The sequence below is a fragment of the Aquarana catesbeiana genome, linkage group LG03, assembly GCF_042186555.1.
Source record: "Aquarana catesbeiana isolate 2022-GZ linkage group LG03, ASM4218655v1, whole genome shotgun sequence".
NCBI lineage: Eukaryota > Metazoa > Chordata > Amphibia > Anura > Ranidae > Aquarana > Aquarana catesbeiana.
The window spans coordinates 719297951-719320563 of record NC_133326.1 but is presented as its reverse complement, the minus strand read 5'-3'; the positions used below and the strand labels follow the sequence as shown (position 1 = coordinate 719320563).

General features: G+C 45.6%; 1 protein-coding gene across 1 annotated transcript in view; it reads left to right on the top strand.

The window, feature by feature from the left end:
• Positions 1-22613, top strand: part of LOC141133714 (NACHT, LRR and PYD domains-containing protein 12-like) — a 200615-nt gene that overhangs the window by 46308 nt on the left and 131694 nt on the right. The window lies entirely within an intron of this gene.

Genomic DNA, 22613 nt, shown 5'->3' with positions numbered 1-22613 from the left:
ATGGAGTGCTGAGGTGCTGTACCGGGCGTCTCCACATGGGGTTGCGCCCTGCGCGGAGGAGGAATGGAGGAGTCACTAGGTGGGAGTCTTGGGAAATATCTTCATCTCTATGAGAAAGTATCGAGTTTCTGTGACCAGGGAACACAAGACTTTGATGCTGGAGAAGATCAAGTAGACGAAGTGGCAGAAGTAGATTGGTGTTCTGTGACATGGGAAACACAGGACTTTGATCCAAAGGAGAAGGTCAGTGTAACATAAAGAAGTTGAAGCAGGAGCGAGTAGTGAAGCATGCTGTGTGGCCAGGGAACACAGCATGAACAGAAGTGGACAGTAACTTCCAGAGACTGTAAGGCTGTTTAGTTTTTTTGAGCCATGGAAGATAGGCGGTATAGGTCTTTGGCTCTCTGATATGTAACAGGAAAACCACATCAGTCTAGAGGGGAATTATTCAGAGTGATTCTTCTTGCATTAACTGGAAGCAGTGAGTAGAAGATCTTCAGTCAGATATGCCAAGTAACAGAAGAAGCAATAGTCTGCAGTGAGGATTCTACAGGGAAAAATCCATTTACTAGGCCAAGGTCATGGATGATACCCATCAAAGTGAAATCTCTATGGGCATCTCATACTTCCTTTGTTTCTTCCAAATTATATCCTGGCAATAAAGAGAAAGAAAATTAAATCATTGACTGTTTAATGTCTCTAACATGGTGAATGGGAGGTCGGCAGCAGGGTGATTGGCGGATTGCTATAACCAACTCAGCAGCCCTTACGAGGGTCCCGCTACATACATATGGAATGACCATCCATATTCCTAACAAGCAGGAAATAGGATGGAATAGACACCCTTAGGAGTCACTCACACGTGTGATGATTATGCAGAAGGAAGCAATGCTCAGTAACACTTCTATGACATTTATGATGTGTCTTCATTGTGTTTATGAAGCTCTGAAAACACTATAATGCCGCGTACACACGAGCGGACTTTACGACAGACTTTGCCTGGCGGACGGGATTTGGTCGGACAATTCGATCGTGTGTGGGCTCCAGCGGACTTTGTTTTCTCAAAAGTTGGACGGACTTAGATTTGAAACATGTTTTAAATTAATCCGTTGAAATCGAGTCCGGTCAAAAAGTCCGCCGTCTGTATGCTAGTTCGACGGACAAAAAGCCACGCTAGGGCAGCTATTGGCTACTGGCTATGAACTTCCTTGTTTTAGTCCGGTTGTACGTCATCACGTACGAACTCGACAGACTATGGTGGATTGTGTGTAGGCAAGTCAGTTCATTCAGAAAGTCTGCCGTAAAGTCCGCTCGTGTGTACACGGCATAAGAATGCTGGATAAATGCCCGGGGGAGGGGTTGCTTTTCTAGTGGGAGGAGCCTAAAGGGGAAGTGATGTAGAGGAAATGATCTACTCTGATATGTGGATTTCAGATATATTACAATAATTCAATAAAATGAGAACCAGCCGCCATGTCATCATACTCACTATCGCTCTCCTGCCCCCTGGAGGACAGATTTCCTGGTCTGAGGATAATACCCGCTTGGTGACTTGTTACCAGATCTGATTTCATTTCAATATTTCTTTATTGGTTTTCAACAAATTGTCAATACAGAAGAAAAACATAAAGGACATTTAAGACGTTTAAGACATTCAGATTTGGTTAGCTTCATAGGTAATATGAAGGAATATAAAAGCACCTTGTCCCCATGTTGATGGGGAGAAGGGCCTCATCCCCACAACCCTTGCCCGGTGGTTGTGGGGGTCTGTGGGCGGGGGGCTTGTCGGAATCTGGAAGCCCCCTTTAACAAGGGGACCCCCAGATCCCACCCCCTTGTGAATTGGTAATGGGGTACAAATGTACCCCTACCATTTCACAAAAAAAGTGTCAAAAAGGTTAAAAAAGACAAGAGACGGTTTTTGACAATCCCTTTATTAATCTCCTCTTCTTTCCCTGCTTCTTCTTCCATCTTCTTTCTTCTGGTCTTCCTTCGGTGTTCTTCTTCTTCCTCCATCTTCTTCCCCCGCTTCTTCCTCCGCTTCTTCCTCTGGTCTTCTCATCCGGCATCTTTCTCCGGCTTCTTCTCCGCTTCCTCCTCCGCACGATCTGCCTTAGTGGGAGTCTTCCGCTGTGTGACGCTTCTGTTCAGGTGACAGTTCTTATATAACAGGGGGCGGATTATATTATATATATATATATATATATATATATATATATATGACATTTAAGACGTTTAAGACATTCAGATTTGGTTAGCTTCATAGGTAATGTAATAGATACAGAATTAGATGTTCAGCATTAGTGTCACAAGAGACCAATGCTGGTCTATTCATGTTGTCTATACAGTCCAACCAGGACTGAGCTATGTTTAGCAAAGGGTTTAAAAAATATAAAGGTAAAGAAAAACTTAACTGAATAACCAGGTTAAACAAGTGTAATATAGTCAAAGTATTTCACTTTATTGTAATTCTTGATAGAAAATCATATTTAATTCCTAGATGTTGTTTCGTACCATTCTACTCATCTCTTCCACAGATAGTTAGCCTTTTGATGTCTATTTTGTGCTGAGGCGAACATCATCTCATACACAGCGTGAGTGTTGGTTGCCACTATAACTTCTTGGATTGATGGGACTAACTGGTCTCTCCAATGGCACACCAACACTAGTCTTGCACAAAGAATGTGGACAGCTATGTTTCTGGTATCTGATGGTAATGATTTTATATCTAGTGACAAAAGTGCGAGGCCTGGTGACAGAGGTTTTTTATGCTCAACACTTGTGTAAGTAAACAAAATACCCCCATCCAGAAGGTGGCGATAGCAGGACAGGACCAAAGTATGTGGTATAGTGTACCCACTGCTCCACAGTTCCTCCAGCGTGTATGAGGAGTATGTGGGAGAGAATTTAGCAATCTGAAGGGTGTTAGATACCACCTGAGCAAATTTTTTTGTGTTAGTTCCCATAGGTTCACACTTTTGGTTGCTGCATATGTGATGTGGAGCGCGTTTTGCCACTGTTCAGAGGAATAATTAGTGCCTAGGTCTTTTTCCCATGCTTGTATGTGGGAGGTTTTGATAAATATATCTTTATTATTAGGCTTAGTATAGTATTGAGTTACTCTCCATGGTAATGTTATGGTGGTATTTAAGTTGAAACTGATAAAGTGTTTTATCTGTAGATAGGTGTAATATTCTGAATTAGATAGGTCATATTCTATCTGTAGAGATATAAAGGTTTTGGGAGCTGGGCCTATCATTATGTCCTCTAATCCCTTTTTTCCACCCATCTGGTTACATTTATGTTAGGTATGATGGTGGGTAAACTTAGGAGCGGCAGAGGAAGCGAAGAAGGTGTGGAATCCTGAAAGGAAGTGTTTAGGAGTAGGGATGAGTCCGATGTTTGAGTCGAACATCGGGTGTTCGCCAAATAGCAAACAATTTGGGGTGTTCGTGGCAAATTCGAAAGCCACGGAACACCCTTTAAAAGTCTATGAGAGAAATCAAAAGTGCTAATTTTAAAGGCTTATATGCAAGTTATTGTCATAAAAAGTGTTTGGGGACCCAGATCCTGCCCCAGGGGACATGTATCAGTGCAAAAAAAAGTTTTAAAATGCAGATGTGCGTACTCGGCTTTCGGGGGTTATACCGGGATGATGCCCGCAGCTGCAGGCATCATCCCGGTACTGTTTTTTTAGAGCCGTCGATCAGCTTACCAGGTATAACCAATGCGGCTAAAAGCCGCTCGGCTGTTATACCGGAGGAGTGGGAGGGGACGCCCCCCCCACCGCTCTTACCAGGCCTCCCGTTACACCGGGAGGCCCGATCAACAATCCGCCGCCTCTGGCGGCTAGTGACAGTCTGGAACAAAGCTGTAAGTGGCTTCGTTCCAGTCTCCAGTCATGATGTCACTTCCCGTTTACTCGGCTGCCAATGGCGACGGTTTTAAAAAAATATACAGTATTCAGAATCGTTGAAAACAGCAATCTGAATACTTTGAAGTGCAAAGGAGGGATCGGCAGTCTTTTAGACCCCCGATCCTTCCATAAAGAGTACCTGTCATCACCTATTACTGTTACAAGGGATGTTTACATTCCTTGTGACAGCAAAAAAAGTGATCACATTTTTTTTTTAAATACAATTTATTAATATAAAAATAAATAAGAAAAAAAACACTTTTTTTAAAGCAGCCCCGTTGCCGCGAGATCCAGCAGCAAAGAAAATGCATACGGAAGTCGCGCCTGCATATGTAAACGGTGTTCAAATCACACATGTGAGGTATCGCCGCGATCGTCAGAGTAAGAGCAATAATTCTAGCACTAGACCTCCTCTGTAACTCTAACCTGGTAACCGTAAAAAAAATTTAAAGCGTCGCCTATGGAGATTTTTAGGTATCGTAGTTTGTCGCCATTCCACGAGTGCATGCAATTATAAAGCGTGACAGGTATCTATTCACTTGTCATAACATCATCTTTCACATTATACAAAAAAATTGGGCTAACTTTACTGTTTGTTTTTTTTTTAATTCATGAAAGTGTCCCTTTTCCCAAAAAGTTGTGTTTAAAACACTGCTGCACAAATACAGTGTGACATGAAATATTGCAACAATCGCCAATGTATTCTCTAGATTCTCTGCTAAAAAATATATATATAATTTTTGGGGGCTCTAAGTAATTTTCTAGCGAAAAATACGGATTTTAACTTGTAAACACCAAATGTCAAAAATAGGCTTAGTCAAGAAAGGGATAGTATGCCTGTAAAGTGGCACTTTTTTCCCATGTTTAGAATAGTCTGACAGCAAAATGACATTTCTAAAGAGAAAAAAAATTAAGTAATAGCGGCTATACTGAATTGTCAGCTATAGTGAATTGTCTATGGGAGAAATCAAAAGTACTAATTTTAAGGGTTAATATGCAAGTTATTGTCATAAAAAGTGTTTGGGGACCTGGGTCCTGCCCCAGGGGACATGTTTCAATGCAAAAAAAGTTTTAAAAACGGCCGTTTTTTCGGGAGCAGTGATTTTAATAATGCTTAAAGTGAAACAATAAAAGTGTAATATTCCTTTAAATTTTGAACCTGGGGGGTGTCTATAGTATGCCTGTAAAGTGGCGCATGTTTCCCTTGTTTAAAACAGTCCGAGTGCAAAATGACTTTTACTTAAGGAAAAAAAATAATTTAAAAGTACTAGCACTAGCGCCGGCTATAATGAATTGTCGGTTCGACAATACACATAAAAGTTCATTGATAAAAACGGCATGGGATTCCCCCACAGGGGAACCCCAAACCAAATTTTTTTTAAAAATGCATGGGGGTCCCCCCAAATTCAATACCAGGCCCTTCAGGTCTGGTATTGATTTGAAAGGGGAACCCTGGGCCAAAATTAAAAAAAAAATGGTGTGGGGTCCCCCCAAAAATCTATACCAGACCCTTATCTGAGCACTGAACCTGGCAGGCCGCAGGAAGCGAGGGGGGGATGAGAGAGCACCCCCCCGAACCATACCAGGCCACATGCCCTCAACATTGGGAGGGTGCTTTGTGCTAGCGCCACCCCAAAGCACCTTGTCCCCATGTTGATGGGGAGAAGGGCTTCATTCCCACAACCCTTGCCGGTGGTTGTGGGGGTCTGCGGGCGGGGGGCTTATCGGAATCTGGAAGCCCCCTTTAACAAGGGGACCCCCAGATCCCACTTCCCCTGTGTGAATTGGTAATGGGGAACAAATGTACCCCTACCATTTCACAAAAAAAGTGTCAAAAAGGTTAAAAAAGACAAGAGACGGTTTTTGAAAATCCCTTTATTAACCCCTTCTTTCTTCTTCCATCTTCTTTCTTCTGGTCTTCCTTCGGTGTTCTTCTTCTTCCTCCATCTTCTTCCCCCGCTTCTTCCTCCGCTTCTTCCTCCGGTCTTCTCATCCGGCATCTTCCTCCGGCTTCTTCTCCGCTTCGTCCTCCGCAAGATCCGCCTCAGTGGGAGTCTTCCGCTGTGTGATGCTTCAGTTCAGGTGACAGTTCTTATATAACAGGGGGCGGGGTATATTATATACAGTGGATGGTCATATATCAGATGCTGGGTCGTGTTGCATGGCCACGCTCTCTGAGGACGGAATGATGAAACGCATCAGGGCGTGGCAACGTGGCAAACGTCATCCTGGGACTCATCTTGGCGGGCAGAACGCTATGGAAACTCCGGCCAGGGGTGAGCTGACGCTCTGTCATGACAAGCTGTTTTTAACTTCATACATTGTAAGCCTAACTTGTATCAAGGGGGAATTGGTATTTAAATAAACAGGTTAACACTATGAAGAGTTTCCTCCCTCTTTAATCTCACATGCTTTTCCAATGATATCCATATACCGTGGCCCTGGAGCATTAAGAACTGTAATGGGCAGAGCAGTCTAAGTGATTATGGGCTAATCTGAATTTTTTTTTTTCCAGAATAATGTTTATTGTAAATAAAAGTCATGTTATACATTAGCGTTACATAATGATGGTACATAAGGAATAGTATAGTGTTTTGGTATAGAATATGCGATACAATGAGCACCTATTCAGTACTATACATTATGTTTAACTTTTATATTGATGAACAGAAATATGATATAACCGTAAGTAATCATAAACAAGTATTAAACTTTCAAACAGGGGTGTCTATGCCTAGAATCGATTTAGTGAGTATATTGTGTTGTTGGGACCCTGTTAGGTCTTTGTATGTTTTGTGGGGTATCCTAATGATGTGTTTTATTGAGCCTGTCTGGGTTACTGTGAGCTATCGTGTTTCTCAAGAAGGCACCATTTGAATAGTGTAGATAATGATAAGAGGCCTTCAGGTATGATTAAGGATATGTGCAGGCTCGATCAATCGTGAGCTCAACTGATATTTATTTGTTTGGGATCCTAGAGTTATCTGTGTATGTAATATTACTGGTTATTGTATGTTGCCTCTGGATGGTTTAATGTGTGTTAGGATTGCGGTCACCGGACCACTATCAATCCTGCGATTAGTTGGTCAGGAAGGTTGGAAGTTCTGTATCGAGGGGCATGGGGATCACGGATTTGGCAATAATAGGTCTAAGGAGAAGGTGTAGAGTGGGTGTGTGAGAATAGTTGTCTTCTTTATCATCATTTACTGTATCATCATGTAGTGTCCCTTTAGGAGGGGGAGGATAGTAAAGAAGGGTAGGACCTAAGGGGAGGCGAGAATAAATGAATTAGATGAGTAGAATAGACTTTAACGAGTCCTCCTCCGACTAGGCCTCAAACGTCAGTGTAAGACCTTAGGACAATAGACCAGCATATTCGTCTGTCTTTTGGAAATGTTGCCAGCAAGACCAAATAGTCTTGAATTTGGAGGGCGTATCTTTAGCTTGGTGAATCAGTTCCTCCATTTCTGCTACTTTAGTTATTCGTTTGAGCCAGTCAGCTATAGTAGGGTGCTTGGAGGACTTCCAGAGAGTCGGAATGCACATTTTTGCCGCGTTTATCATGTGTAAGGCAAGAGAGCGATGGTAGTCTTTTTTTGGGATGGAGGAGTGATGTAGCAGCATTTGGGCAGGGGTGAATTCAATCTGGTAGGTGGTAATGTTAGTGGTAATACGTTGGACTTCTTTCCAGAAGGGTTGGATGAGTGGACAGGACCACCATATATGAACAAGGGAGCCTTCTCCCTCTAAGCATCTCCAACAGGTGGAGGGGATAGAAGGGGAAATTTTGTGGAGTTTAAGCAGAGTTTTGTACCATTTAGAGAAGATCTTGAAGCCGTTTTCTTGTGTTAACACGTTAATTGAACCTTTGTGGATATAGGAGTATATATTTTCCCATTATTGTTCTGATAGGTCTAGTGATAATTCTCTTTCCCATCCACGAGTGGCTACATTGGATTTGGGATTGTGTTCAGAGAAAAGGAGAGCGTATATTTCTGAGATCACATGTCTCTGTGGTTCCGTCTTGGAACACAGTACTTCAAAAGGTGTGAGTTGTCTGGAGTATTCGGGGTTCTTGTGGGGGTGGTTAAAAAAATGACGTATTTTAATGTATGTCCATAGAGGAAAGGGTCTTCCGGACGTATGTGTGGGTAAATTAGTAATGGTTAGGAAGGTGTTTCCGGAGAAGAAATGTTCTGCGCGTAATTCAGTGTGGGGCCAGTAGTCCTCAAGGAATGTAGTGGATAGACCCAGTGGAAAATCTGGGTTATTTCGGATTGGTGTCATTGGGCCTGGGGTAGAAGAAATGTGATGTTTTTGGCACGTTGTCTTAAATGAGTTAAGTGTAGAGGAGATCAAGGGATGTTGTGTGCAAGCCAGAGGGATCTGTTTTGAGGAAGTCCAAGGTAATTGTCGAATTGGGATCGATGAAAATTCATTTTCAATTTGTGTCCAGGCTTTAGTGTGGGAATGGACATTCCAGTCAATGATTCTTGACAATTGGCATGCCCTGTGGTATTTGGCAATGTCTGGGAGAGCTATGCCTCCTTTTAATTTGGGTAAAGATAGTCTATCAAAGCTGAGTCTAGGGCGATTCTTGCCCCATATGAATTTGCTGCATGCCCTGCGATACGATGTAAAGAAGGCTTGCGGTAATCTTATGGGGACTGTTTGCAGAACATATAGTATTCTTGGAAGAATGTTCATTTTAATTATCGATGCCCTCCCAAACCAAGAGAGGAGTCCTGAAGACCAGGACTTTAGGTCTTTGAATTTGTTGGAGGATCGGTAGATAGTTTTTGTGGTATGGGTCAGATAGGTGGGCCGGTAGGTGAATCCCGGGGAATGTAATCACATCTCAGGTCCACTTGAAGGGGAAATTAGATTGACAGGATGAAAGGGTCTCCTTCTTTAAGTTAATGTTTAGGGCTTCGGATTTTGTAAAGTTGATTTGTAGGTTGGTCGGGGAGTTAAATGTGGCAAAATCTTTAAGTAAATTGGGCAATGTAATGTGTGGATCTGTCAGGAACAAGAGGATGTCGTCTGCGAAGGCAGACAGCTTATATGTAGTATTTGAGACGGAGACTCCTTTGATGACTGGATTAGATCGTATGCGTTGGAGGAGTGGTTCTAATGTAAGGACAAATATTAAAGGTGAAAGCGGACATCCCTGGCGTGTCCCGTTTGACATGGAGAAGGCATTTGACAGGTGGCCATTGACACGGACCTGTGCGGTAGGGGAGGCATAGAGGGCCATTATAAATTGCAACATGAGGTCTCGTATACCGATCATTTTGAGTACTTCAGACATATAGTCCCACGCCACCCTGTCGAATGCCTTCTCCTCATCCAGAGACAAAAAAAATCCTTGCTGTTGGGTGGAAGTTAGCCATTTATGAATATTGATCGCCTTGATTGTATTGTCTCTTGCCTCTCTGCCAGGTATAAAGCCCACCTGGTCTAACGAGATGAGTTTAGGCAGAAGGGGCAATTCAATAATGAGATTGGGCGATAGTTCGACACCATAGATGTGTCTTTATTGGGCTTAGGTATTACAGCTATGTGTGCTGTCAGTAGGTCTCTAGGTGGGGGGTTGTCAGAGGTTAGGGAGTTGAATGCATTCAGGAAATGTGGTTTGAGGGTGTCAATAAATGTTTTGTAATATCCTGTCGTCAGACCGTCAGGTCCGGGGCTTTTGCCAGTTTTCAATTGTTTGAGAACCATATCTATTTCAGCTGGTGATATGGGTTGTTCCAGATCATTAGCTGCTTCAGTAGATATGGGTTCGGAACTGTATTACGTGAGGAAGTCGTGGATGGCTTTTGTTCTTTGAGTGTTGTCCGTCTGTGGGTTGGAGGGGTGTATATTGTATAGCTGAGTGTAATAGTGTAGAAATTGCGCGGCTATTTGGTCATTGGATACTATTTTTTCCCTGCAACGTCTATTATCAAGTGGATCGTTGTGTTTGCTTTCTTGGCTTGGAGAGCTCTTGCCAAGATTTTGCCGGACTTATTGCCATATTCATAGAATATTTTTTGGGAGAGTATATAGTTTCATTTCGTTTGCTTGTTTAGAGCCTCTAGAATGTCGGTCCTGGCTTGGAGCAGTTCTGGGAGGGATGTCAATGCTTGGGAAGTTTTGTGAGCTCTTTCCAATGTTTGTATACGGGAAGTCAGTGTAGTTATGTGTTCCTGTCTGTCCTTCCTTCGTTTAGCTGAGAGTGCTATTAGTTCTCCCCGTATGGTGCTTTTATGGGCTTCTCATCGCATCATAGGTGAGACATCAGGGGAGTAATTTTCCTTGAAGTAACGCAAGAGGCGTTCGTGTATGGCAGTCATTGTGGCGGTATCTGTGAGAAGCGAGGGGTCCAGACGCCAAATTTGGGGTCGGGGATTGGTGTGTGTGAATACTAATGTCATGGATATAGGGTGGTGATCCGAAAGATACATGGGGTCAATGGTGGCTGTGATTAACATCGGTAGGTCCCTTTGTGATAGGAATAAATAATCTAGTCTAGAGTATCGATTATGAGGAGTCGAATAAAATGTGAAATCCTTCTCGTTCGGGTGAAGTGTACGCCAGGAATCATGTAATGACAGCTCCTTTAGTTGTGATTTATTTGCACATAACGCGCTATATGGCAGGGTTGAGATACCAGTCGAGGTATCATGTAAGGGATTCAGAGGAACGTTGAAGTCTCCTCCTAGGACAAGAAGGCCTTCTTGGAACATAGTGAGTTTTTGTAAGGTGGACCTGAAAAAGGGGACCTGTTTCATGTTAGGCGCGTATATGTTGGCGAGGGTGATTCGTTTTCCATGTAGCGTACCTTTGACAAAAAGGTAGCGTGCTTCTTTGTCTATGCAAGTGTCTTTAATGTGAAACGGGCAATTTTTAGCGAATAGGATAGAGACTCCTTTGGATTTTGTAGAGTTATTTGTGTGAATGAAGGTTGGAAAGCGATAGTTGGAGAGTTTTGGGGTGGAGCCTGTTCTAAAATGGGTCTCTTGAAGAAAGACAATGTCCGCTTTATTTTTTTGTAAGGAAAGTAGTAATTGAGAACGTCTTTCGGGAATGTTAAGGCCCCGTACGTTTAGGGATATTACTTTGATTGTTTTGTTTTTAGTGCGTGACATTTGCGGCATATTGAGGGGATGGTTTAGGTTTGGAGGTGCTGGCAAAGAAAGATAGGTGGTTTGTGTAGTACTATGAGTACTCGTCGGAGGAGGAGGAGGGAAGATTGACTAAGGAAATTGAAACGGTAGAGCAGAGAGTCCGTGTCTTATGGAGAGAGGTGTTACTGAAGGTTAGGGGGAGAAAGCGGGGATGGGGGTTAGGAGAATATGATACGTTTGTATTTCAATCAGGTGCGTCTGTGGGCGAAGATATTAGGAGAGCTCGTGTGAGTGTGTGATCGTTTCCGGTGAATAGCGAGAGCCTGCTCGCTAGTCCGTAGAAAGTATATACCTGTATTTAGGTATAACCGGAGTGAGTCAGTGGTGGAAGGTGAAGTCTGATATATATACCAGAAGTTGTGATGTGAAACGCCACTGAGGGGAGGAGCAGCTGAAATCGGTATGAAGAGTTGAGGTTCGGAGAGGAATAGCTGTCCGCTAAACAAGGAGGAAGGAGATGTGGGCTAGATGAGGAGGGTGAAAAGGATAACAAACTAGTGTTGAGGTGCAACCTGGAGATGGTATGATTAGGTCATTGGTATATAGATCGCGTGGGTATGAATGGGTGGTGTTAAGAGAGAGGAAGGTAATCTAAGTACAGGGTAAAGCCTGTAATTCGGAGTAAAAGGGTATTCTGTGTGTTTAGTCAGTGAACCCCTAATGTGTGGGAATATATTCTGGGTGCCTTATAGGCAATTGTTCAACTAAATATGATCTTGTAGGCAATACAAAGTGTTTAGTAACAAGGTGTAATAAAGAGTCATAAACAATCCTTAAGAATAACACGTGACTAATAAACTATGCAATACAAAACTCGACACATCGATATCCCATACAGGTCATGCTTTCAGCGTTGTCTTATCCATTATGGGTTGAAATAGATACTACCTTGTTCATGGGATAATTGAGTCAGGGCCCTGCGACCTATCTTGCCGTGGGTCAAAAAAGTGTGTACAGTATCTGAGGCTGAGTGAGCTTGTGGTCCGGTTGATTATTGGGGAGGTAGGAGCTGGAGCCTTGAGGCATGAGGGTGCGAGATCAACCTACTAAGTTTGTCCTGTACTTCACATGGGTTGTTAATTTCAACTGGAAGGTTTAGGGGCTGGTTGGAGGTCAGTCTTCTTATTGACCATGGGGATATTAGATGCTGGCAGATGGTGCTGCAGCATTTGTCTTAGATATGCGGTGGGGTCGTCAATTTGTAATATCTACCTTTCGTAGCAATAAACACATGCCTTGCGTTGTTAAAGAGTAGCTACGTAAAGTAAGAGAGGCATCTGGGGGGTCGCTCTGTCAGAGGAGGTGAATCTCTTATTAGAGAGGAAAGAGAAGCCCAACTCAGGTGGGGTATATTTTGTATGGTGTGAACATTGAGCCCTTCAGTCACCCATGGAGAGTATTGTCCTGTGGTGAGGATCTCCAGTATAATTGGGCATTGTTTAGGAAGCTTTAGATAAACAGGGGGTGATCCAGTTGTATCATAAGGGTGTATTCCCATTTGCGTTTAATTAGTGTAGCGGTAAATGCGGGCACTGTGTTGCACTCAGAGCGGCCCCCAGCGCGTGGGGATGTTGATATAATTGGGTAATTAAGTATCGATATAATAGTCAACTTAATGATTCTGAATTTTAATAGAAGGACCCCAGCTATTAATTCTCTTCACTGCAATGAGCTACATATTACCATAGGTGGTGATGATCCGTAGGGGTCAAGCCTCCCTTATTATAAAGCAAGGAGTGGGGTGGCATGAGTAGTTATTGAGGTTAGTGAATCATTGGGGTGTATAGTCTCGCAGATCGAGAGCTGTGTGTTAGGCATCAACCATGGACAATTGGTCAGTACCTGTAGTGCCATAAATGGACATGTCTGATCGAGACGTCGGTTATAGTCCGCATATGTGTGTCAATGCGTTGTGTAATGTATTTTTATATAGTCCCACGGATCATCACCCCCATCGTCACTGTACATTCAAGTTTAGAGCATTGATAATAAAAAGGAAAGAAAAAAGTAAATAAAAGTTTTAAGACATCGGAAAAGCAACAACAGGGTATATAGATAAGAGTATACAGCCGTCTCCCCTACCCCATTCTAATGCGAGGGGGAGTAGGGTGTTAGGACAAGGAAGGATACGTGTTTAGCTTGCTCATGTCCGTTGTACCTGACCTGTGCATTGTAAGTGGATAAGACAGATCTTATCATCGTGTTCAGTACCTCCTGTGGTGTAGAGAGCGTTGAACCGTATCTTTCTCTCTTGTATGTCAGCAGCGTTTAGTTCTGCATCGCTCTGCACGGGGGGGGGGGGGGGGCTTACCGTCCATGTTGTGGTATCCGGTGTAGAAGATAATAGGCAGGTTTAAAATCCTAGGGCTTAGGGGTGACTTGCTGATGATGTATGGGATAAACGAAGCATGTCATAAACCAGGAACAACTCTGAAAACAGTAGAGGGAACCAGGGGAATGAAGGGTACTAAAGAGTTAAGTTCTCCAAGTATTGCGAGATCTGTTATTGCAGCTCAGCGGTCTCGAGGCGCTCTCCTGGATTGCGGGGTGTTCAGCGGGCTGGGGCCGCGGTCCATACTTGGAGCTTGTTGACAAAGTCTGGATTCGGACGGGGAACGCTGCCTCCTGTAGCGGTGTGGTTGAGTTTCCATGGGTTCGTTGTCAGGCGGGATCTTTCTGAAAGCCGGAGGACGGAATTCTGCGTACCACTCGGGGACTTCTGTGAAAGGTATGTCCAGGGTGTCACAGAAGTAGCGCAGATCCTCTGGCACTCTGAGGAGCGCGGAGCGTCCCTGTGAAGAGGCTGACAGGCAGAAGGGGAACTTCCACCTGTATGGAATTCCCTTGGCACGCAGCACTTCCAAAGGGGGGCGCAATTCTCTGCGGCGTTGCAGTGTTATTGTAGAGAGATCTTGGAATAGGCGAATGTCCGCACCATTATGTGATATCTGTGTAGTGGTGCGGGCCTTACGCAGGAGCTCTTCTTTTAGTTGGTAGTCAAATATATGGCAAATCACATTTCTAGGTGGGTCCGAATCTCTCCCCCGTGGACGCAGGGCGCGGTGGATGCGTTCCATTCCTATTGGAGTAGTGGGGGGCTTTTCCAGGAGGCTGTTAAATAAGCAGGACACTTCTGCTTGTAGCCGGTCTGCCTCGATTGACTCCGGTAGGCCGCGTACACGTAGATTATGGCGCCTGCCGCGATCGTCCAAATCTTCCATGTGGTGGTTGAGGTCCCGTAGCTGTAGGGTGTGGGTATCTAGGACCTGACAAGTACGTCGTAGCACAGTACAGTGGGTTGTGGTCGTCTATTCTACTTCTTGAACCCTGCCTGCAATCGCTTGTATGTCAATCCTGAGATCCGTGATTGCGGCTGTGAGTGCTGCCATGAGGGTGTTTTTTATATCCATTGCCACGGAATGGAGATCTTGAAGGCTGGGTTGTGAGTGCGGTGTGAGAATTACCGCTCCATTATCTGGGGATGAGATGGTCTCTGCCACCAGGCCTGCTGTCTGAGGAGAGCCTCGTGTGGGTGCCATGTTGCCAGAATGAGACCGGAACATTTCTGGAATATTCTGGCTAATCCTGCCAGTCAGGTCTCGGGGGGACCTGGAGCGGGATGCGGAGGAGCTGCGGGAAGAAGTCCCCATGTTTTCCAGGTGCTCAGGCGGGTAAGAAACCTCCGTTGTAGTCAGATTATCCTCTCTGTCAGCGGGAGCAAAGGATTCAAGCTGCCATCTTCTCCCGAGGTCAGGCCACGCCCCCTACTCTGAATTTTACCTCTGGTAAGCATATAATTATAAGGGGTTTGCCACGCGGTGTATTGGTGAAGGTTTTCTATCATCATTGAGGATAAACACCAAGTTTCATATGAATGAGAAGCTACGTTTTTTCACCACACTCATCTGCATATATGAGACTGGAAACTGTACTTTAATACCAATCCATTTAAGCCGTATGCACGGAACTCTTTCAGAGAGGATTAGAGCAAGATCAATAATTCTAGCACTAGACCTCCTCTGTAACTCTTAACTGGTAACCTGTAAAAAAAATAAAGCATCGCTTATGGAGATTTTTTTAAGTATCGAAGTTTGGCGCCATTCCATGAGTGTTCACAATTTTAAAACATGACATGTTGGGTATCTATTTACTTGACGTAACTTCATCTTTCACATTATACAAAAAAATTGGGCTAACTTTACAGTTTTGTTATTTTTTAATTCATGAAACAGATTTTTTCCCTGATTAATTTTCTAGCAAAAAATTATGATTTTTACATGTAGGAGAGGAGTGCCAGAATAGGCCCAGTATGGAAGTGGTTAAATAGTTGTAGATTTCATTGGCAGACTCAGATTTCAATAGGAAGACCCCTGTGCAGGGAAAGGCCCCAGTAAGGCGCCACATCTGCACATGCAGGAATGCTGTTTCCTATGGCAACAGTCTTTAACAGTTCCACAAACATAACAATTCCTTCAGCTTCACTACAACTGCTTCTTGTAGTTCTTCAACACTGAGCTCTAGGTCTCTCACTAGACCCTCTGATTCACTGACTCTGAATCCCTTGAGCTCCCCCAATCTTTGTGGTGGTATCTCCTTCAAGCCTCACCCCCGCTTCCCTGCTGGGTCCCTAGCTTGGCACAGCTTTGTGAAGTTGGCACCCTGTGTTTGTAAAACCTGAATAAAAATATACCATTCATTTGTGTCGCATTTGTGCTGATTTGTGCCGCAAAAATTAGCATTTGTGCCGGTTTGGTTTCAGAGATATTAAACATTCAATTTAATGCAAGCCCACCCACTTTGCACCCCATGTTGCTGAATTTTAAAAACAATTGCGCCATTCATTTGTGCTGCATTTGTTCTGGTTTGTGCCACAAAAATAAACATTTGTGCCGCTTTGGTTGCGGACATATTGTGTGTTATAGTTGCAGCAACCCCGCCCACTTTGTACCCCATGTTACTGAATTTTAAAAATAAACATGCCATTCGTTTGTGCCACATTTGTGCTGGTTTGTACCGCAAAAATAAACGTTTGTGCCGATTTGGTTGCGGAGATATTGTGCGTTATAGTTGCTGCAACCCCGCCCACTTTGCACCCCATGTTACTGAATTTTAAAAATAAACGTGCCGCTTTGGTTTCGGAGATATTGAGTGGTATATGTTGTCAAACCCCACTGACTTTACACCTCGTTATTAAATCTTGCATACAACTAGATTTATTTGTTCGCGGTTTGTGCAGATTTGGTGGATATTATACATGATGTTTTACTTCACATGCGTAGTTTTGCCACCCCTTCTGATTCTCTAGCACTGACTGGAAGAACAGACTATATGTCATCTTGTAAAGAAAAGAGAACTAAGGCCAAAAAAGGTTGGGCCATAGTTCTCTTTTAACAAAAGTTTAAACCAGGTATTAACCAAGCAAAACAGCACTCCAGCAAATTCTCTTATATAAGTCACCTCTTTTTTGGATTGCTTTTTTGAAAAACATCTATGTCAGTAAACATTCTTTTCCTGACAGACTCCATGGCAGACTACGTGTGGGTTAACCCCACCTCCTCTCCAATGCTATAGGACCCCACTCCCATAAATTTGAGCTCACCACTGGAGAGTGTTCCGTAATTAGCCAACTCATGACCAAAGGGTGGGAACTCCATCCGCCATGGAGTCCATCAGGAAAGGAAAATTATGGTAAGTAATTGATAATAAATTTTCCGATTTCCTGACAGACTTCATGGCAGACTACATGTGGGAAATAACTTGCAAAACCACACGGGTGGGTATACTGATGCTGATTCTTAAACCAAAGATTGAAGAGGATAGAGAAGCAGGTTCTATGCAATAGTGTGACATAAAGGTATTAATGGAGGCCCATGAGGCTGCCTTGTAGATGACATCAGGAGCCACATGCCGGGCTGCTGCCCACAAAGCCACCATACCCCTGGTAGGGTGTGCTGTCACCGCCTCCGGAGGAGCCAGGCCCTTAGCACTATAAGCCTGCTAGATAGACTGGACGATACAGGTCACAATCATTTTGGATGAAGCCCGTTTCCCTTTGTTGCCAAACTGTAGAGCAAAGAGGAAGTCAGGGCATCTAAAGGAGGAAGTAACTCGTAGGTATTCCTTCAGCATTTCGCCTACATACAGAGATTGAACTTCAAAGGAACCTGGGGTCCTTAATGTAGGTAGGACAATTTCTTGGCTCTCATGGAACACTGAAGAGACTTCGGATTTTAGCTGAGCATACAGACGAGGAAGAAAGTTAGGAATGGTTCTACATGACCCAAGGACCCAATCTCAGAAGCACTTTTAGCCAAAGTGATGGCTACTAGAAACGTGACTCTAGCAGAAAAGTCCTTAATAGAAAGTGGGGCAGATCCCACAGTGCTTAGTCCAGGCAGTGAGTCGAGGACTAGGGGAATCTTGGTCTTCTTTGGAGCTTGAGTCTTGTTGCCCCACAAAAAAACTGCAGAGATAGAGGGTAAACAGTCCACAATGTACCAGAGAAGGCTGACAAGGCAGAGACATGGACCCTGAGAGCTGATGGACAGAGACAGATCTAGACCGGATTGAGGAAAGCTGAGAATATCCTGGGAAACACGGATCCCTGAATGATCTGCCCGTAGAGGATGAGAATTTGACAAACTTGTCCCAAATCCTCTCATAGACTTTATTCGTGCTTGCCCTTCTCGAACCCATGAGGGTGGAAATTACTCCTGAGAGACTCTGGCCTTTCCCTCTCAAGAACCAGACCATAAGTCTCAGTAATGCTGGACAAGGGTGCAGGACTGCCTCCCTGAGAAAGAGGGTCCGGCCTGAGAGGAAGAGGTAGCGGGTCCCAGAAGCTGAGCTGCGTCAGGAGGGGAAACCATGGCCTGTTTGGCCAGTAAGGTGCTATCATCACCGCCTCAACTGCCTCCGCTTGAAGCCTCCGTAAGAATCCAAGGATGATCGGGAACAGAGAAAAGGCGTACGCCCTGTTGGAGCTTCCACTGATCTGTCAGGGCATCTATTCCGAAGGCCTGGCTGCAAAGGCCCCGAGTGTAATACTTCTTGATTTTGAAGTTGCAGGGGGATGCAAATAAATCTACTTCGGGATTGACTCCCAATGACAGGATCCACTCGAACGTCTGCGCATGCAGTGACCACTCGTTGTTGTCTAGGTGAGTGTGCGACAGGAAGTCCGCTTGGACATTCTAGACTCCAGGGACGAATACTGGTGAAATATTGGCCAGATTTTTCTGTCTCTTCACATATGAGACCGCTGTGGTGTTGTCCATCTTCAGTAAAACTGACTTCCCCTTCAAGAGATGAGTGAAAGATTGGAGGGCAGACCAGGCTGCCTGTAACTTCAGGACATTCGAGCCTGGGTTGTGAAGACGGGCACCCCACTTGCCTTGAGCAAGTTCTGACCCACAAAGGGCTCCCCAACCAGCACCAGTCAAGACCGTGACCCACGAGACGGGGGCGATCGAGTGGCAGGTGAGCAGATTTCTGCGCTGGAGCCACCAGGAGAGGCTGTTCCCCATCACTGAAGTTATGTGAATGGACTGATTGCCGTCCCCCGAATTCCATTGTTGAAGATACCCTATCTGAAAAGGGCATAATCTCCCCAGAGACCACTTGACCATGGGGTCTTAGAGACCATTGTGCCGATAATCTTTAAGCATTGCGAGGCTTTTAGGTGTGAAGAGCTTGGAGCTCGTGAGATTCTTCCTTGAATGACTGGAATCTTTTCCACAGGAGAGAGATGGAACTTTCTACCGTGTGGAACAGTATACAGTATATCAGGCGCTGGACTGGTTCCAGATTGCTTTTTCCCAGACGTGCTGGAAGAGAAGCAGACGCGCCCCCACCCGACCTGCCTGGGCAGGCCCAAACTCAAAATGGCTTAGCCGGCTTTCCCCCCATGGATGCCTGGCTCTTAGCGGGCTTCTGGAAGGATGTCTGTCTTCTGCTCCAATTCCTTCTGATATCTCAGCTGGGCCTGTAAGAGCGTGCTTCCCTTGAACGCTCAGTACTATGCCTTTTGTGCTGAGGCCTTTTCTGATTGAACAGATACCTAACCTGAGGCAGGAAGCCCGACCTCCTAACTGTGGCCCGGGCTATCCAGCTTGTCACCAAACAGTGAGGACCCTTCAAGGGGATCCTACAACAGGTCTGCTTGGATGCTGAGTCAGTGAGCCAGGGGAGCAACCACAAGGCCCGCTTGGCCGTGACCGGGGATAGCATAGTCTGGGCCAACAGGCAGATAAGGTTGATTGAAGCCTCCCCAGGAAGGCCACCGCCAGCTTCAGCTCCTGGATTACCAAGCCCCTGGCCAGTTCTTCTGAGACTCCTCTGATCATGGAGTCTACATTCTCTATCCAGACCTCCATGGCCTTGGACATGGCTGCAAGGGCCAAGGTGGGTTTGCAAGCCATCCCGGCTAACCCATAAATCCTTTTACGATCCTGATCTATTCTTCCCGAAGCCCATCTTTGAAGGATACCGCATCTCCCAGAGGAAGAGTGACACGTTTAGCTAATCGCATCAGAGCTGCCTCTACGAGGGCAGCGTTTTCCAGATATTTCACTTCCTCAGCCTTGAAGGGGTATAACCTGGAGGTTCTACTTGACATAGAGGTCTTCTTATCTACCTTGCTCCATTCCTCGTCAATAATATCCTTTAATTCAGAAAGGAGTGGAAAATTGGAATGTTCTTTCTCCAGATGCTTAAAGATTTTTTTCTGTTTAGCCGTGGGAGTAGAAGAGTCTTCCCACTTAAGGGCCTCTTTGACCGCTTTAATTAGTGGAGAAACCAAGGTAAAGTCGAAGCCTCCAACAAACTCATCTCCCTCCATCTCGCAGTTTGAGGAATGAGGGGAGGAACCATAAGGCTGGAATGGGCCCAGATCCTCCTGGGCCTCGTCAGCCAGGGAGCCAGATATGGTGGACTGGCTCCGTGTGTAAGATGTACCCCACTCTTTGGGGGATTGTTGCACCACCCGTTTGGCCAGCGTCTCCATTTGCCGGCTTTCAGCATCTTTTTCCCGACCGCCTTGGCATAACAAGGGTCACATAAGGACTTGACTTCCGGGACACGGTCCCACAACCCCAGCAGGATCTGTGATCAAAACGGCTACTGTGGCAGTGGGTGTGGTGTATGGAGGAGGAATGGTAACATCTCCTTTGTTGGGAGGAGGAATGGGAACATCTCCTCTGTTGGGAGGAGGAATGGGAACATCTCCTCTGATGTTGGGTCCTAGATGGAGAGTCACATCTGGACCTTGATAAAGAAGGTGGGCGTTGCGGCCTGGCAGGGTCCCTGTCATCTTGGACAGTAAGCTGATGGTCTGACCTGGAAGGGCTAAAAAAGGGAGAAGGGAGAATGTGACGTTTAGGGAATCAGTCCATCTGCACGTGGACCTGGCCCTCTCCTTCTCATGCCCCACATACCTAGAGCGTGAGGGCTGGCCATACGGAGGCGGTGATCTGTCCATGGCACCCTGGCGGACGAATAGGAGGCAATCCTGCAGCCTTGTAGGAACACTCACATGTCCTGGAACAAAGGAGTACAAATAGCAGTGCAGCATCCCCTTTAAGAGGCATCTTAGCCCCCCCTTCCCTCTTTTACCATAGCCCCAGGCTGAAGCTAACCATGATCTGGGAACCTGGGGCCTGAGAAGCTGAAGCAAGCTGGCTGTAGTAATCCTTGGAATGACAGGGCTCTCAGGGATTCAAACATCCCCGCCGGAATGACGTCACTGCCGTGCCTGGACTGCACCTGGGCAGTGGCGACCTGCCGTAGAGTGCCTGCACGGCCGCAGGGTCCCCTGCCACACCACGCATGCAGGAAACCAAGCCTCGGCTTCGTCCGAGGATCGCACATGTGCGGGAGCGAGCTGAAGCCGCGACCTGGAAGAGGGATCCGAACCCTGGAACGCATTTACGTTCCAGGCGCCATAGAAGCAAAAAGAAAAAGAAGACAGCAAAGCACATGAGGGAAAAACAAACAGGGAGCTTTTACATACAAAAACTGCTGCCATGGAGAATCTTCAGACCTGCCAGCCGTTCCACCGAGCCTGGGCATAAGAAGGCCGTTCTCACCACAGGACACAGGGGCCTGGAGCCACACACCCGCCCATGGCTGGGCCCTGGGCTACAAACACGTAGCAAACATGGGGTGCCAACTTCACACAGCTGCTTGGCACTCCAGATACTCCTCAAGCTTAAGCTTCACCCACGCTGACCGGCTCAGTCCCTGACTTGACACACAAGGCTGCTCTGCAAGCGTCACCCTGCTGGTTGGGTCCCTGACTTGATCACTGCCTTCCAGATTCTTCACCATGCCCGTTTGGTGAGAATACTGCTCTGGTACTTGCTTCAGTTACTCACTATGGTCCCTGGTAAAGGTGGTTGTTCCCTTAATGGTGACAGCTCCCCTTTTACCTCTGACCACAACAGGTTCTCCGGCCTAGCAGAACCGTCACTTTTGGTTGGATTGCAAGCCTAAACCCTGTGCTACCCTTTTACTTCTGCATATGCCCTCACACAGCCTGGCAGCCAGATGCCCCCAGAATAGGCCCAATCTCTGGCCTAGCAGCCCCGGGAGTATGATGCATATCCACCCAGACAGCCATCCAGGTGGCACAGAACACAGATCACTTGACTCCACCCAAATATATGGGTGCTCCCAGCAGGCCAAGGGATTCAAGAAAACCCCTGCCCATTGGCTGAGATACCCCATTAATCCATAACCTGACCTTCAGTTGCCCTTCTTATATCTAGTATCACCAAGTACCCGGCCACCTGGTGGTAGAAGAGAAAAGTGCAACAAGGCCAAACTTAGGGAGAAATCAATAGATCGCTATCAATCAACCAAGATAACTACTCCTAGCATGTAAATTTGTGAGGAGCTCCCTGCCTAAACTAAAGGGTGCTACACATATATATTGTGACGATCCGGGATGATTAAGCTCTAGTGGTACATCCGAGTTGGAGAAATCATGTCAGTCCGACTGCATTTTCAAGGGCATGGCAGCCCATTTTTTTCAAAAGAAACAAATTTCAAAAATAAACATCAGATTCCCTTGCAGGGGTATTCAGAATTACAGTCCTGCTTCAGAACAACCAGCATTCAGCCTTCCTGGCTAAAAACGCATCACTCCTGTTCAAACCTTACACCTTAGGCCTTGGTCTGTCTTCCCCAGAACTGACGTTCAGCACCTCTGTGCTTGTACCTTCATGCTGCACTGGCTCCTTCCTGACACCTAGGCCAGAACTCCCGTCTGCCGGGCAGAGCTGTCTCTAAGGATGAGCACTGACATCTATTCCTGGGATGATTATGAAGCCAGCGAGCAGGTGTGCCTTCCAAAATCAGGCATACACTGCTCATATGCACCTGTGACATGGGATTGCATCTCCACATATCCTCCCCCCTGTTTCGCACTGGAGGGAGAAATACTATACCCTTCTTCCTAAAGGGGCACTCCACCCACCTCTTTTTCCGAGTGTGTTTCCATGTGCACTTCTTTCTAACTTTTGGGT